The sequence below is a fragment of the Anomaloglossus baeobatrachus genome, chromosome 4 (assembly GCF_048569485.1).
Source record: "Anomaloglossus baeobatrachus isolate aAnoBae1 chromosome 4, aAnoBae1.hap1, whole genome shotgun sequence".
NCBI lineage: Eukaryota > Metazoa > Chordata > Amphibia > Anura > Aromobatidae > Anomaloglossus > Anomaloglossus baeobatrachus.
In genome coordinates, this window is record NC_134356.1 from 457,939,023 (window position 1) to 457,956,619 (window position 17,597).

At 44.3% G+C, this 17,597-nt stretch overlaps 1 non-coding gene across 1 annotated transcript; it reads left to right on the forward strand.

The window, feature by feature from the left end:
* The first annotated feature begins 15,103 nt into the window (after window positions 1–15,103).
* Window positions 15,104–15,177, forward strand: TRNAI-AAU (transfer RNA isoleucine (anticodon AAU)). Its single transcript has one exon. It is a non-coding gene; the product is annotated as a tRNA-Ile (tRNA).
* Window positions 15,178–17,597: the final 2,420 nt, after the last annotated feature.

Genomic DNA, 17,597 nt, shown 5'->3' on the forward strand with positions numbered 1-17,597 from the left:
ACACCCTGTCATAAAATCCAATATACATAACTGGTAATATTATATTTTTCAATTAATGCGATCAGGCTCTGCTTAAATTTTACTTGTGAATCCCTCAATACAACATCATACGGCAGAGAGCTCCATAGTCTCACTGCTCGTACAGTAAAGAGTCCTCATCTGTGATTATGATTAAACATTCTTTCCTCAAGACGTAGCGGATGCCCCCGTGTTCCAGTCGCAGGCCTAGGTGTAAAGAGATCTTTGGAAAGGTCTCTGTACTGTCCCCTCATATATTTATACATTGTGATTAGATCCCCCTAAGCCTTTGTTTTTCCTAACTAACTAACCCCAAGTTTAATAACCTGTCTTGGTATTGCAGCCCACCCATTCCTCTAATAATCTTGGTCGCTCTTCTATCTACCTGTAAGATTATGCTATTTATAACCTTCTATACTTTTGCTAACAAGAAATGCATCCATTCCTCTCTTAAATTCATTCAGTGAGTTGGCCATCACCACTTCCTCAGGAAGAGAGTTCCAGAGCCTCACTGCTCTTACCGTGAAGAACCCTGTTCTATGCTGATGTAGGAATTTTCTTTCCTCCAATCGAAAAGAATGCCCCCTTGTTCTTGTCATAGTCCTTGGTACAAACAGATCATGGGAGAGATCTCTATATGGCCCTCTGATATATTTGTACATATTTATTAGGTCTCCCCTAAGTCTTCTCTTTTCTAGAGTAAATAGACCTAATTTTGATAACCTTTCCGTGTATTGTAATGCACCCATTCCATTTATTATTTTAGTAGCCCGCCTCTGAACCCTTTCAAGTTCAGTAATGTCTTTCTTCAGCACCGGCGCCCAAAATTGCACACAATACTCCAAGTGTGGTCTGACTAGTGATTTGTACAGAGGGAGAATGATGTTTTCATCTCGTGCCCCCAGACCTCTTCTAATGCATCCCATCACCCTATTTGCTTTGGTGGCTGCTGCCTGACACTGGGCACTCCAATTTAGATTCTTATTCACTAAGATGCCTAAGTCTTTTTCCATGTCTGATTTCCCCAGCAGTTTCCCATTTAGTAAGTAATCGTAGCATCTGTTTCTCCTTCCCATGTGCATAACCTTACACTTATCTGTGTTAAACCTCATTTGCCATTTTTCAGCCCAATTCTCCAATTTACTCAAGTCCATCTGTAATTGCAAACTGTCCTCCTTTGTGTTAATATGCTCACTGCACCAGTGGATGAATTCATTGAGGGGTGCGCCAAAACAGTAGTTTTCAACCACATATGGGGTATTGCCGTACTCTGGAAAAATTGCACGAGATATTGTATGGTGCATTTCTCCTGTTACCCTTGTGAAAATGAAAGTTTTAGGGTTAAAGCACATTTATGTGTTAAAAATGTATTGTCTTATTTTCGCTGCTCAATGTTATAAAATTCTGTGAAGCACCTGGAGGTTCAAGCTTCTCACTAAACTTCTCGATAAATTCCTTGAGGGGTCTAGTTTCCATAATAGGGTCAGTTGTGAAGGAGCTCCACTTTTTCAGCACATCAGGGGCTCTCTAAATGCGACATTGTGGCCAATAACAATTCCAGCCAATTTTGCGTTCTAAAAGTCAAATGATGCTCCTTCCTTTCTGAACCCTGTAGTGCGCCCAAACAGCTGCTTACCACCACATATAAGGTATCGGCATACTAAGGACAAATTGCACAACAAATTGTATAATGCATTTTCACAAAAGATTTTGTCACGAACGTCTTCTGTTGTAAGGAGTCTTGTGATGACAGATTTGGGCCCTAAGGTTGCTTTCACACATCCGGTTTTTGCAGTGCGGCTCAATCCGGCTCAAAAACCTATGCAACCGATGCGGCGAAAAAAACGGATCTGTTGCATAAGTTTTTCCATGCGGCCCATCCGTTTTTTGACGGATGTGGCTTGATACTGAGCATGCGCAGTGCAAAAAAACCGCATCCAACGGCCGGATGTGGTTTTTGCCGCAGGACGCCGCATCCGGCGTCCATAGGCCTGCATTGTAAATCGTGCCGCATCGCGCCGGATCCGGCACGATGCGTTTTTTTCGCCGCACAAATAAACGTGCCAGGCAACGTTCCATCCGGCCGCTGCATGGGCTAAATATGCCACATCTGGCAAAAAATGGACGCAACGCAAGGCCATGTGGCACAATACGTCGCTAATGTAAGTCTATGTGGGAAAAAACGCAACCGGCGGCAAAAAAAACGGTTGCGTTTTTTCTGCAGAGCGACGTATTGTGCCACTCAGCAAAAAACGGATGTGTGAAAGCAGCCTAAGTCTCACTTTGCCATGTGAGACTCTGGAGATTAAATGTGTGCTTCTTTCCTTTGGTTTAGAAAGGGTTAATGTCAGGTTTGACTCCTGGCCTCAGGGGCTTCCAGTTGGCGACCACTCCCTTCCCTTATATATGGTTACATCTCCCAGTAGAGGGCACTGGTTATTCTGATTCATTCTGAAGTTAGGCCTTGAGGTGGAAGCAGCTGCTGGAGCACTTGTTATTTGGAAACAGTGAAGGCTACAGTCCTGGTGTCTGTCTGTAGCTGCGAAGTTGGACTTCATCCTCTTGTTTCCCCTGTCGTACCTTCCATTCTTGTTGCATTAGTGCAGCAGTGGGACTAGCGATCCTTACCTGCCAGCTCACTAGCCAGGGTTGTGACAGGGTCTCTCAGGGTTTCAGGTATCCTGCTCTGTGACAGGGGCAGAAACTGTATAGGGACTGGCTAGGAGAGTAGGGTTTAGCCGCTGGTATGTGCAGGAGGTGATCCATCACCCCCCCCTCCCTAGCACCAGGACCCACCATTGTTAAAGTGTTCCCCGTGTACCACTTGTTTGTTATGGTGAACGCCTTGTTTGTTGTGTGTCTCGGCTTACACCGGACCTTCCCCAAGTCCATGCGGGACATAATAACCGGCCAAGCCTTTCTGCTGGGCCCTTATGGCTCAGGCTGCAACGTTTGCACACCTGATACACACTCTGTCACAAGAGGTGACGGATCTGCAATCTCAGGTGGTGCAAAACTGCAGCATATTGCGAGTCTGCTGGACTCGGCCCACACACAGTCTGAACCTCAGATCGCCCTCCCGCACAGGTTTTCTGGGGGGCATAATAAATTCATGGTATTCCAAGAGGCCTGTAAATATATATTTCATGCTTCACATTCATTCCTCAGGGAGGGAAAAACAGCAAGTGGGGATAGTAGTCTCCCTGTTGCGGGAAGATCCCCAATCCTAGGCCTTCTCTCTGCCAACCAATTCTCTAGCGATATAGTCGGTGCACAAGTTTTTTGCGGCTTTAACCCTGGTCTATTGTGATCTTGATGGCGTCTCTCTTGCAGAATCTAATCTCCATAGTCTCCAGCAGGGGGCACAGCCAGCTCAGGAGTACTGTTCTGAGTTTCTGTGATGGACCACAGACACCAAATGGAATGATCTGGCTCTCAGGAGTCAGTTCGTTCAGGGTCTGTCTGATAGGCTAAGGGATTCTCTAGTTCAGTATGCTGCTCCAAAGTCACTGGAGGCCGCCATGTCCCTCGCTATTAGGTTAGATAGACTCCTGAGGGAAAGACGAACCATGACTCAGTTCCCTGTAGTCTTTCCATTGGTAACTTCATCTAAAAGTCGTGTCCCCCAGGTCACTTTGAGGCGACCTGGGTGTGTACATTTCCTCCATTTTACCCTCTTTTCCGGCTAAGGATTTTCCGAGACAATGAGGGGATACCTTTCCCACTCCTCAAGATAATTTAGGTCACAGTTTCCCCCCGGAAACTCCTGAGAGTAAGGTTATGAAGTTGGTTTTCTGCATATACCCCAACATGTTATTCCATCTGAAAAACCACGCTCCCCCAGGCCGTGTGGAGAAAGGCGACCTGGGTGTGTATATTTCGTCTGTAACACTTGTTTTTCCTGACGAAGTCTCTAAGGCTCATTCGGAGACACCATGTTAACCTTTCCACTCTTAAGCTTAATCCTAGGCCCTTAGTGACCCCTTGGAGAGGTGACCGGAGGGGGGTGGTCGGGATTCCTGAGTGTACGGTTGTGCAGCCTAGTGGTGATTCCTCAGTCATCATTCCTTCTAGGAGGTTACTTGTTTCCAACAAACTCATGACCCAAATGTTCAGATCCGGATCTGTGTGTGAATGACTATGTATGGGTGTTCACAAGCAACATAACTGGCAGTGTGCTTCTGGGGCTCTGGGCTCCATGTTCCTTGGTCCATATCATGTGGCGGACATCGTTAACCCTATGGCCATTCGTCTGGATCTACCCCCCCCCCCCAGTACTTAACACCCATAACGTTGTTCACCTTTTAATGGCAGTCATCCAGGGGCCTTTTTACTTAGAGTCGCTTTTTAATGGCACTGAAGAATAAGTAAATTGCGCCGCTCCACACGTGAAAATCCCATGGGTGACAGTTGTACATGACAACTGAGACCCATGAGTATCGGCCCTGACCGGTTTTGGAACCGATTGGAGACGATTAACACCTTAAATACCATTGTCAATCACAACAGCGGTATTTAAGAGGTTAAACGGGGGTTAAAAGACCCTCTATAACAGGATCTCTCCCCCTGTGATTATAATCGCTGGTGCCAATCGTTGCCATGGTACCCTAGAGTCATCTGATGATCCCAGAGTACAGTGGCTTGTAAGAGCCAGCTATAAGCGAGTCACTGACACAGGTCTCGTGCTGCTGTACACAAGTGATCAAAGTAAAAAATATTCATGTCCCACAATGGGAATAAGTGAAAAAGTAAAAAAAAGTTAATTAAAATGTGAAAAAAACACAAAAGTGCACCCAAATTACAAAAACCCTTTTCGCCCCCAAAACGCAGCTTTTGTGTTCAAATAAAAATAAACAGAGAAACGTACATAGTTAATATTGCGACTTCCAGAATGGCTCAATATCTCTCAAAATGTCACGTTACTTATTCAGAATAGCGAATCCTGTAAAAAAAAAAAAAAAATGCCAAAAATTTATTTTTTTCATCATACTGACAGAAAAAAGTGACTAAAAAGCAATAAAATTTCAGATGTAAAAATAAGTTGTAAAAGAAAACACCAAACCATCCCACAAAAAACAAGCCCTAATATGGCTCATTTAATAATATGGCTGAATTTTTTTTTTAAAAAAAGTTATGTCTCTCAGAATATGCTGATGTAAAAACAAATACATTTTTGAAATATATAAAATTTTAGTGTGTAACATTAGCAAACATAAAAAGTGATATAAATATGGTATCGCTGCATCGTACTGACCCAAAGAATAAATCGGTCTGATCCCTTTTACCACATAATGAACTGCAAAAAAAATTATACAAAAAACTATGTATGAATTGCTGTTTTTTGTTCATTCTTCATCTAAAAAAATTGAATAAAAAGCGATCAAAAAATGTTGTTGTTACCCAAAATGGTACCAAAATATCTACAACTCTTCACGCAAAAAATAAGCCCTTTTGTAGCCCACTTTGCTCAAAAATAAAAACTTAAAGCTGTCAGAACATGGTGATGGCAAAACTATTCAATATGAAAAAGCAATTTTACTGTGTGATAGAAGCAGAACATAAAGAATAACTATATAAATCTGGTATCTGGCACCAACCTACAGAATAAATCCATTCTATTAGGAATACTGCACTGTGAACTGCACAAAATTAAAATGAACTAGAACTATACTGCTGTCTATTTCTTCATTCTACCTCTCAAAAATTGGAATAAAGCTCAGCTAATATTTATCCCACTCTTTCCGCTGACCACTTACATCAGAGTTTCCTTGTAAATCCCAAAAACTGCCATTCAGACAAACCCTCGTTTGGACCACTCTCTCTAATGAGGCAGATGGAGACAATTTGGCTAAGGCCTAAAAGACACTTCCGCAAAAAAAACGTCCGTGTGACACGGTCCTTTTTTCGGGGCGTTTCTCCGGTACGTATGGCATCCGTGTGATGGCGTATGCAAGTGTGTATGTGTAAAATGCCCGTGTATGTGTACGTGGAATGTCTGACAGCAGACAGAGTTGCGCGATGAGAATGAACTCGGGTGAACTTCACCCGACTTCATTGTCATGCAGCGGCTCTGTCTGTGTGCCGCGTACTGATTAGCGGTCACCTGTGAAGGATTCACCAGTGACCGCTAATCCCCCGAGTGACTGAAGTGAGCAGCCCTCTCTCATACTTACCGCTCCGTGATCACCAGCGCGGCGAGGAACAGCTGTGCAGAGAATATGCGGCAACAATTACTTTGAATATGCCGGCCGCTCATTAATCAATCTCGTATTCCCTGCGTTCCCCACCCACAGATGCCTGGCCTGTGATTGGTTGCAGTCAGACACGCCCCCCACGCTGAGTGACAGGTGTCTCACTGCACCCAATCACAGCAGCTGGTGGGCATGTCTGTACTGTGCAGTAAAATAAATAAATATATAATTAAAAAAAAACGGCGTGCAGTCCCCCCCAATTTTAATACCAGCCAAATAAAGCCATGCGGCTGAAGGCTGGTATTCTCAGGATGGGAAGCCCCACGTTATGGGGAGCCCCCCAGCCTAACAATATCAGTCAGCAGCCGCCCAGAATTGCCGCATACATTATATGCGACAGTTCTGGGACTGTACCCGGCTCTTCCCGATTTGCCCTGGTGCGTTGGCAAAGCGGGGTAATAAGGAGTTTTTGGCAGCCCATAGCTGCCAATAAGTCCTAGATTAATCATGTTAGGCGTCTCCCCGAGATACCTACCATGATTAATCTGTAAATTACAGTAAATAAACACACACACACGAACAATCCTTTATTAGAAAAAAAAACACTAACAAATTGCCTTGTTCACCAATTTTATAACCCCGAAAAAGCCCTCCATGTCCGGCATAATCCAGGATGGTCCAGCGTCGCTTCCAGCTGTGCTGCATGAAGGTGACCGGAGCTGCAGAAGACACCGCCGCTCCTGTCAGCTCCACGCAGCTAATAAAGGGAATAGCGCGATCAGCTGAGCTGTCACTGAGGTTACTAGCGGCCAACGCTGAATACAGCTGATCGCGCTATTCCCTTTTTTAGCTGTCACCTTCATGCAGCACAGCTGGAAACGACGCTGGACCATCCTGGATTACGCCGGACATGGAGGGCTTTTTCGGGCTTATAAAATTGGTGAACAAGGCAATTTGTTAGTGGTTTTTTTTTCTAATAAAGGATTGTTCGGGTGTGTGTGTTTATTTACTGTAATTTACAGATTAATTATGGAAGGTATCTCGGGGAGATGCCTGACATGATTAATCTAGGACTTATTGGCAGCTATGGGCTGCCAAAAACTCCTTATTACTCCGATTTGCCAACGCACCAGGGCAAATCGGGAAGAGCTTGGCTTTATCTGGCTGGAATTAAAATTGGGGGGGACCGCACGCCGTTTTTTTAAAATTATTTATTTATTTATTTATTTATTTATTTATTTATTTTTCTGCACAGTATAGACACACCCACCGGCTGCTGTGATTGGGTGCAGTGAGACACCTGTCACTCAGCGTGGGGGCCGTGTCTGACTGCAACCAATCACAGGCGTCTGTGGGTGGGGAAAGCAGGGAATACGAGATTGATTAATGAGCGGCCGGCATATTCAAAGTAATTGTTGCCGCGCATTCTCTGCACAGCTGTTCCTTGCCGCGCTGGTGATCGGGGAGCGGTATGAGCTGGGGAAGAAAAAAACCGAGCGCCAATGTAAGTATGACTGAGAACAGCAGAAAAAAGGTAAGTATACTGAATTTACTTTTAAAAAAAATAAAAATAAGATCGCAAGTGTAAAAACGCACACGCATGAAACGTGCTGAACACGGAGATACTCCGTTTGCGGTCCGTGCAGGCACGGACCCATAGACTAAAGCGGGTCCGTGCCTGCGTGCTGCCGGCCAAAAACGGACATGTCGTCCGGGTAGAAAAGCGCACACACGTACTTACCACACGGACACATGTTCCGTGTGATTTTACGTGTGTGTGCCATCTACCATTGAATAACATGGGTCTCCGTGTGTACGTGTCTCCGGTACGTGCAAATATGTACCGCACACGTACAAATTAAACGGATGTGTGTTGCGGGTCTAAGAAGAAGAAGAGGAGTGCACTACATCCGCATTTATATAAAAAGAAGGGTGCTGGAATTGCAATGGAACATGAATGCAAAGAATTAGGAGAGAGGAAAAGACATTGCACATGACCGCACAACCTATATTGAAAAAATTACAACACCTTTATTCAAATTACACTTGCACAATATAAAAACAATTAAAACATGAACATATTGCCAACACCCGGCACGCACAATAATTAGTTAGAAGGTAAAGACTACAGTCTCTTGTCACAGAATAATTTATATATATACTACAAGGATAAAGAAACCTGCGACCACCTAGATAACATGCATACGAGCCTGTACAGTGGAGTATATAGCATATATAACCATTCACATGTGTGAATAATGACAGAGCAAGTAGCATAAAACACAGCAGGTCATGTATAGCACAAAGGGGGCTAGTAAACCTGAATATAAAGAAAGCATATATGCAAGGAAAATAGCAATTAATGATGTTGCCAGAGGTACCACCGTGCACCTCCCCGCTCTCCTTTTAGGTGCATTGCGCATGCGTTAATGAGTACAATGCTATGATACTATTTTGAGCCTTCTCACCTGCCGTCTTGGCAATATGTTCATGTTTTAATTGTTTTTATATTGTGCAAGTGTAATTTGAATAAAGGTGTTGTAATTTTTGAAGATGGAGACAATTTGGACTTGGTCTGGTCTCTGTTCCCAATGGAGTCCCATCATCTAGGCATCTTTTTAGCGTACAAATATGGATGACCACAGTTTTGTGCCCACCTAAAAAATGGATGCCAGCAAAACAGATGCCAAACGGAGTCCAAAGTGTCTCCATCTGACTTATTAGAGTGTGTGGCTCCATAGGGAGTTTAGTCTGAATCACATTTTTGGGGGATTTACATGGAAACCGTGACATAAGTGCTCAGTGCAGAATACAAGTGATCCCACCATTATACTGAAAGCAATCAGAAAAGTTTTGCACCTTAAAATGTTACCAATAAAACCTCTAACTTTCCCTCATAAAACCTTCCCTTATTCAGGTCCATGATCTGTCAATGGAAATATAGGGTGTTTCCACGTTAATGGTAGAACAAACTGATATGGATCCCACCCCACACATAAAGTCCATTAGAGGGGTTGTCCGATTTAAAATTATGTCTGGAGTCACTCTGTGTCACTTTGTGACTGCAGACTTACAAATCCTCCCAGCAAACACACTGTGCGCTGCGAGGATTCGCAGATTTCTATGCCGGGGACAGCAGTCACGTAACCACAATTGTGCACCATGCATGTTCCTGACCAGTGGGTGCGGCCTGACTCTATACAAATGTATTGAGCAAGGCCGCACCCATCAGACAGCCAAGCCTACTAGTGGGACGCGCCCACACATTACACTTGTATTAACACATAGAGTGACTGCAGGTTTATAATTATAGACCGGACAACCCCTTTAACATCTGCGCTCCCAAATCAAATTGCCCCACACCTTCTGAGCCCCCTTCTGAGCCCAAACCATAGTAAGCGACCTCGAGTGTGGCTGTATTGTAGTTGGGATATCGCTTTTAACATTTTAAGGGGTGCGTGTCTCCAGAAGCAGAAGCTGGGCACAATGTATGGGAGCGCTACAATGTGTGGGGGTACAATATATGGGCACTAAACTAGTATGTTTGTAATTTTCCAGAAAAAGAGCGCAGCATGGACGCTACGCTACAAAATAGTCACTGCAGCGACAGATAAATTATTTGACAGGTGCAATTTTTACAATGGAATCACTTTGGAGTTTTTCTTCTGTTTTGGCACCTTAGGGACTCTGTCTCCCATCCTCACAAGGACAGTGCCTAGTGTGGTCTCTTCCACTAATTGACGTCCCTATTGTATAACCTCCCAAGGTGTTTCGGTCAGGATTTATGATGCTGTGCAGCAAACAATGTGGTTTTGCAGAGGAGACCACCATGGTTTGGTGCACAGTACTCTCAGTTTTTTTGGGTGTGGTTTTGACAAAAAGATCAACCCCCTTATTCCCTGTATGAATTTAAGCACCCATAAACTAGGGGCTTCATTACACCTTAATATCGCCCCTGAGGAGTCCCACCATAAATGGTGGACAAAACGCGTCGGAGGTTATACGTACAATAGGGACGTCAATTAATGGGTCAGACCACACTAGGCACTGTCTTTATGAGGATGGGGGACAAAGCATGGAGTACTGAAGCGAGGGACCAAGGGCCCTTCGATCTGCAGAGCAAGTCATGGGATCAGACAGACTTAACGGGTAAACCAAAAAGGGTGTTTATTGATCAGAGTAACAAACGTGAGCTGCCGAGCGGCTGCGGAATAGGGAAACAAGGAACAATTGATAAATGAGAAAACTCCAAGTACAGTCTTCTATAGTTTAGCTGAGGTGGACAGGTCAGGTAGCCACAACTAGTACAATAAGCAATAAAAGTTCAATTAGCAATACAAAGATATGCACATATTTAACGTTAACCAATCCTACTCTATCCACCACATGGCTGATCTCCTTTAAAGGGACTGTGTGGATACCGCACTCTCACTATAGAGGCCTATACTGGTTTCCTCACCGCTGTACCCAGGTAATCACACACAGCTCCGTCCGCAGGACCGGTCCGCTCTGGGGTTCGTCACTAGGGAGGTGCTGTCTTCACTGTAGAAGGGCAATGCATGACCCTTTTCCCAACCACGCTGGACAGCTGGGCTAATATGGCAAGAAGATCTAGCAGGTCGGGATCCAACTCTCCTATCTCTGTATTTCTCACCACGTTCTGGAATCAATGCTCAGTCATTTCCTTTCAATACCAGACTCCTATTAGACCAAGTCAGCTCAGGCAGCAGGGGGGAAGTCTGGGTCAAATCATTATGCCCTGCTTATGAGCCAGACTCTTAAAGCTGTAGTGCAAAACAACACAGAAAGCCAGTAAAGCAACATCCTTAGTAGGGGCTGCACTCCCTACATGCCTCCCTTCTTAACAATGGTCGTTCTCAGCCATGACTATATAAGGGAAGAAACAGTCAAGGACGTTGGATTCTTTTCAGTTCCTTTGCCTTTGGGAAACTATAATGAAGGATACCCAGCTCTCTCATCATCATCTTCGCCGGTCCTTCAGTACAACACCGGAGTGTTCAATGCATAGGTAACACCTGCAGAGGAAGACCACAACAACGGCAATACTGACAATACAAACTGCTCTGCATATCGGACTGGTGGAACCTCTGCAGTAGACCTCTGGGATCTCCAGATATCCTGACTCTCGTTTGTCTCGTGGTTCTCTTCCAGGGTAGTATTCACCACACAGTCCTCAAGGGTTCAACGGTTCCTCCTGTAGCCGATGTGGCAACGATGCCGCTGTGCTTGTGTTCTCAGATGGGGAGGCTCATTTGTGTTTGGGACAGACCACCAGTCATCATCGTCTATCCAGACGGGAGGTTCAGTCAGAGGAGTGGGGGCCCACCCCTTAACGCTTGACAGATCTGGGGGTTTTTTAAAGTGACATGGATGCAGCATATTTCTGAAGAGGATACGGGGTTCCGCTATCCCGCCTTCAATCTGGACTTTATAGATGGGACCATCGGCATACACTCGTTCCAGCACTGTGTAAGGCTGCCCTTCCCATCTTTCACTTAGTTTGCCCTTAGGGTGGTTCTCTCGCACCAGCACTCGATCCCAAGACTGAAGCGGGACTTCCTGCACCGGGTGGCTATCACTGTGCACCTTCTTTTGCAGTTGTTGCCCTGCCAGCCGTCAGATCGTCTACAGCTGTTGGTGATGCTCCTTCAATCAAGAAGTGACTGCACTTTCGGACAGATCTTCGGGTTGGTTTAGGTTCAGTTCAAAGACCTTCCATGCAGTTCCAGCTGATTTGACCATCTACCTATTTATATGGAGCCTGTATTGCTATTTTGTATACTTGAAAAAGACCGGAAGGTTGAAACGTTGCAAATGGAATAAAGGAAAAGAATTTTGCTTATCATACTGGAGGAGCTGTCCTTTCTTTTTTCTGTTGTTGCTGCAAGTTCCAAGTGGATCCCTTGGACCGGGCGTGCACCTCCTGTTATTAGCAACATATCAACAACTTATAGGTGCTGTGAGTAGCCTTTGTTGCAATAGACTATGGATTCTTACTCACGTGCATCTGTGGACATTCAATACGGACTTGCATTTAAATATGGGGATGTGTGATTTATTATCCCTTGAACTTTCCTACATAGACTTATTATCACCATGGGGTCAGGACAAGACTGGTTAACACTGGTGTTGCCTTCTATTCCCTTCATTACATCTGAACATGCATGTGTTTATGTGGTTGCTATAGGTTACAGCCCCTGAGTTGTTTATGTATGGTTAGTGGCTTCATTACATTTATATGTCCTATTAATAAGTGGTGATATCCTGATATTATGTTCCTCTGCGTGTATGTATATCCTCATTATATGGACTTTGCCTATTATGGCGGCACATCCGTTTCCCTTACTGAAGGTGGATCGGGTCCGTGAGTTATACATTCAGCCTTTTATGGCTATGTTATAGAGTCGACGCCACCACAGTTTTTTCCAGTCAGTGAACTGTTTTGTTTATATCGCCGCTGGATTTGCGGCAGCTGCGCAGACAAGAGGAGCCGGGACAGGCCATTACTTGGAAGGCACGTTCCTATCCTATAGGACCTATGGAGGATAAACACGTAATGTGAGGATCTGCAAGATTTTCACCGATCAAATTAAGACACTGACGCACATGCACATTGGTGCGCTAAATCGGCGGTAACGGACATGTGATAGATCAAATTGATGGAAAGATCTAAAAGCTATATATAAATAATGTATATGTGATTATAGGTTTATATCTGTATTTCATTAGGGCTGTAACCTTTTTATGATGTTTTTTATGGGGGTTTTTTATCTTACATCCAGACACTAGGTTTTTTCTATGAGTGTCAGTATACCACTGTTTGCATTTGAAGGCTGTCTCTTGTGGGGGAGGTCTTTATTGTGATTGGTAACAGCTTTGACCATCTACCTATTTATATGGAGCCTGTATTGCTATTTTGTATGCTTGAAAAAGACCGGAAGGTTGAAACGTTGCAAATGGAATAAAGGAAAAGAATTTTGCTTATCATACTGGAGGAGCTGTCCTTTCTTTTTTCTGTTGTTACGGCTAGGGTCCAGGCTATCATCACCTCCTGATCGGCTTTCCCGGTATCTATCGGCTCAACTAGCACCTCCATCCCTTCAAGGTTTCGGTGGGTACCGACCGGCAGATAAACCAGACTTTCCTTTCCAGGAGGCAACACTCAGGGCTCTTTGGCAGGGCTGCAAACAACTCCAACTGCACGATGTACGGGCACACTCTTCTGGGTTCCGCAGACCCGAATCAGTTATCGGAAGGCGACTTGGGTGGCCTTGTGTGAGGTTGTATGCTTCCAATACCCAGGGCCTCTTTTCGTGAGCAATATTTGGACAAGTTCTCGTAAAACGTTCATGCCCAGGACCACGGGCAGATCTTCTCAAATGGGTTCCAAGACCAATAATATTCCTTTCGTCCCTATTTCTTGGCCGCAGATGCGTACTTTCATCATACAATCCCTTTTACTGTGATGGGCAGGTGGTTAGCAGCATCACACGGATCAGAGTCTCTCACTCAGGTCGGGCCAGGGCCTGGAAGTATTGATTGAAGAAGGCTTCTGGCTTAGTTGTCACTTGTGAACCTGTGTCTAGCAAGCAATCTATGGGGGCACCTTCGAATTCAGCACTCAGGATGGGATTTCCTGCCACAAGATGCTCATTCTCATACTGGGCGATTTCCCTTTGGACTTCTCCCACAGGACGCCGCTCTACTGTGGGGGTTGGTTGTTTAACGGCAGCTCTAGTCTGGCTGTGGGTCCCTTCCAGCAAATCTGGCCCAATGACCCCGTCCCCCACATTGTCGGCAGATGACATCTTCACCTCTCTTTGGCCTGTTCTGGTTACATGGTGCAGCTTCTATAGGATGGGGTGTTGGTAGGACCTCAGGGGGACTGGTTGATATGGCCCCACGGCGGGAGGGGGCGGACAAGTCTGATAGGGGTACTGTGGAAGCCGGTATGGCACTTCAGAGGTGAGACTGCTGCTCATGTCCACGGCTTGGGGTAGCTGGTAGGCCTTATAAGACTGTGGAAGCAGGTAAGGAACTTCAGGAGCGGGACGGTTCTTCATGTCATGCTCCATCTGTGTCAATTTCTCTTGCATGCTGGTCAAGGAATTCTGCAGATTTTGTACTGCCTGAGAGAAGTCTGTCTTTGATCCTGAACTTCTACTAAAACTTGCAGCGTGATAACGTACCACCCCGGAGGTGTAGATTTCCTCTTTACTTCGAGTTACCGCCTCCGCCAGGATTTTCCGGAACGAGAAGGTCGGGTCCACCCAGGCTTTCTCTGACAACGCCCTTCGTAGCGAGGTATTATAAAGCCCCAGGATGAACTGCTCAGGAAGTATTTTATCCACCGACTCCAACTCGACTGCATGATCACTTTCCTTCTTCTGTATTTCTGTCATCACCTCCAGTAGCGCTGTGGCACATTGTGCAATATCCTCTCCCTCCAGCTACAGTCTGGAGAAAAATTTAGCCCACAGATGACCCGTACTTGCAGTCTTTCCATAGATCTCTTCCAGGAACACTACTAGCTCCTTTAACATATTTTGTGTGCTTTCTGGCTGAAGCTCATTTTTAGAGGTTACATTCAATAGTCTTCATTGACCTGGATATTAGTATTGAGAAGCTGTTACTGTTTGATTGTCACTCAGTACAGGTGCATAAACCACCAAAAATCACCCCATGTGGGACAAATCCATCCCATAAAAACAGCTTATTAAGAAAACAGAAAAAAGTAGTCTGGCCACAAGAGTCGTATCATCCATTAGATCCCATCTCATACAGAACTTCATCTACTCCTAAGCAACCACAGAGGCACGATTGTGATCACACATACTTCCACTACCTTCTGTAAGGGTAAACACAGAACACATGGCCGGTTAGCTCAGTTGGTTAGAGCGTGGTGCTAATAACGCCAAGGTCGCGGCTTCGATCTCCGTACGGGCCAGAAGCTCATTTTTAGAGGTTACATTCCATAGTCTAGTCATGTTGGTCCATGTTGAAGTATGTAGCATTTTCTTTGCATAGTCTTTTCTGTTTTTACTACTTAAATAATGAGCAAAAAATATTACAAAAATAAACTACAATGAAGTGAGATGCCCTGAGGTGAACACAGTCGAAAGCTGCTACAAAAACATACTAGTGTCATTATAGTAGACATAAAAGTGGACAAGTTAAGGTGTTATCAAAAGGGTTAAATGACTTAGGGGTACTCAACTCCCACTTGGAAACACACAAAAAGGGACGCCCCACATCAAAATCACTTCACTCCCAGCCGGCTCAAAAAGATTATAGGCATTACAGCTGGCATCGAAGTAGGTAGAAAGGCAATTTTCACAGATGTAAATAAGTAATTCATGTTTTTAAATGGTTACACGGCTTTGGGCCCCTGATGTGACAATACCAACACCCAGCTAATTATGCCTCCCGTCTCCTTCACGTCACTCTACATCGGGCCAAATGGGTTGTTGGCATGAAATCTGGCATGTATGTGGGCAGGCAGACACATTTTACTGATTGAAATAAGTAACTACTGTTTTTAAAGGGTTAAATGACTTAAGTTCACTGATATCACCTGACCAATACATACAGAGGGTTGCCTGGCATCAAATTCAATTCACTCCAGATTGATCCAAATGGGTTCCTGACATAAAAGCAGACAACAAAATGGGCAAGCAAACACTTTTTACTGATTCGAACAAGTGGTGTTTTTAAAGAGTTTTCTAGTTATTCCCAAAATATTAACGTTTGTTTCCAGTTGAAGAAAATCCCTTTCCACCAGCCTAGAGTGAACAGATTTTGATGCACGGCATCCTCTTCTGTGTGTTCACATCGTGAGATGAATGGCTCAAAGTCATTTAACCTTTTACAAACACCATTTATTTATTCAATCCGTGAAAACTGGCAGTCTGTCCACATTAATGCCAGCTGTTATGCACGAGCCCGTTGGGGCCAGCCTGTAGTGAACTAAATTTGATGGGAGAAATCACTTTCTGTGTGTTTCCAGTGTGAGATCATTGATCCAATGTGACTTTTTACCCTTTTGATAACATTCTTTGGTGTCTACTTTGATGCCCATTTTCATATCACTTGTATACTTTTGGTAGCTGCTTTAACGTGTATTCATCTAGTACTGACGGAGGTACTGGTGGTGTAAATGAGAACTGACGGTGGTGCTGGTAATTTTTGTACTGATGGTGGTTTTGGTTATGTATAAATGTAAATGTTATAATTGTTAATTTTTAAGACGAGACTAGATCATTTATAGGATCAGTGTGCTGCACTGAAAATACAGGTGTTTGAATGAGGTCCTATATGTCAGATGAACAAGTGTTTGCCTAAAGCTCCTGTATGTTAAAGACAGTCGTCTGATCATGCGGCCAACTGCTATCTCACCCGACTCTCCCATACACAGGAGCGCTCACTGTGCCGAGCGCTCCTGTGTGCAGTAAGAGAAAGCCAATGGCAGCGGCTGATCATGCCTTTTCGGCCAACTGCTATCTTAGCAGACTCTCCCATACACAGAGGTGCTCACTCTGCCGATTGCTGCTGTGTGCTCTATGAGTTAGCCATTGCTGGCAGTGGCTGATCCCTTAGAGAATAGAAGGATTTACAGTCCGAAATTGGACATCCCGGGTCCTTATCTCCCCCGACAATCATTAGCCAGAGGCACCTATACAAATTATACTGCCGTCCGAGCCTGGCAATATCGGCGGGTTCGGCCAACTTTAGACTAACATGTATGGACATGTTAACTACTATCTAAAGAGTATTGGCACTTTAAGAATATGCGCACACTATGTCTTTTAGATGTCTGCTAACCAAACGAGTTTTCAGGCGAAAGCTGCTTCAGGAAATGCCAGAGTCTTATGTCATGATGCTTCTTTTGGTCGTCTTTTCCAACATTTTTTGCCACTGTTTTTTAGATTAAATTGTATTCAATAAACGAATGAGCAGCCTCCAAGCGGAAGTTATACGAAAAAATGTTCAGGGCACTTCTTTTAACCTCTTCGCCTCTTTGAAAAAATGAAGCGGTTAAAAGAAGTTGAAAAGACTAAACACATGAACAGCAAGTTGTTTTACATTGCAATGCATATGTTGTTTTTTTTTTAGCACTGATTTAGCAGTTCTTTAGCAGGGAGGATCCTCAGTGAATCTGCAGTAATTGTACTGATCTGGAGAATCATGTTGATGAGTAATTTCTACTGCACATTAAATGTCATAACGAAAAATGAAAAATGATAGGAAATTTCCTGGTTTTTGTTTCAAATTCACCTCAATTGGAATATTTTTTTCTCGTTTTCTGTACATGATATGGTAGAAAGAATAGTGTGATTCAAATCTACAAGTCGTCCTGCAAAAAACAAG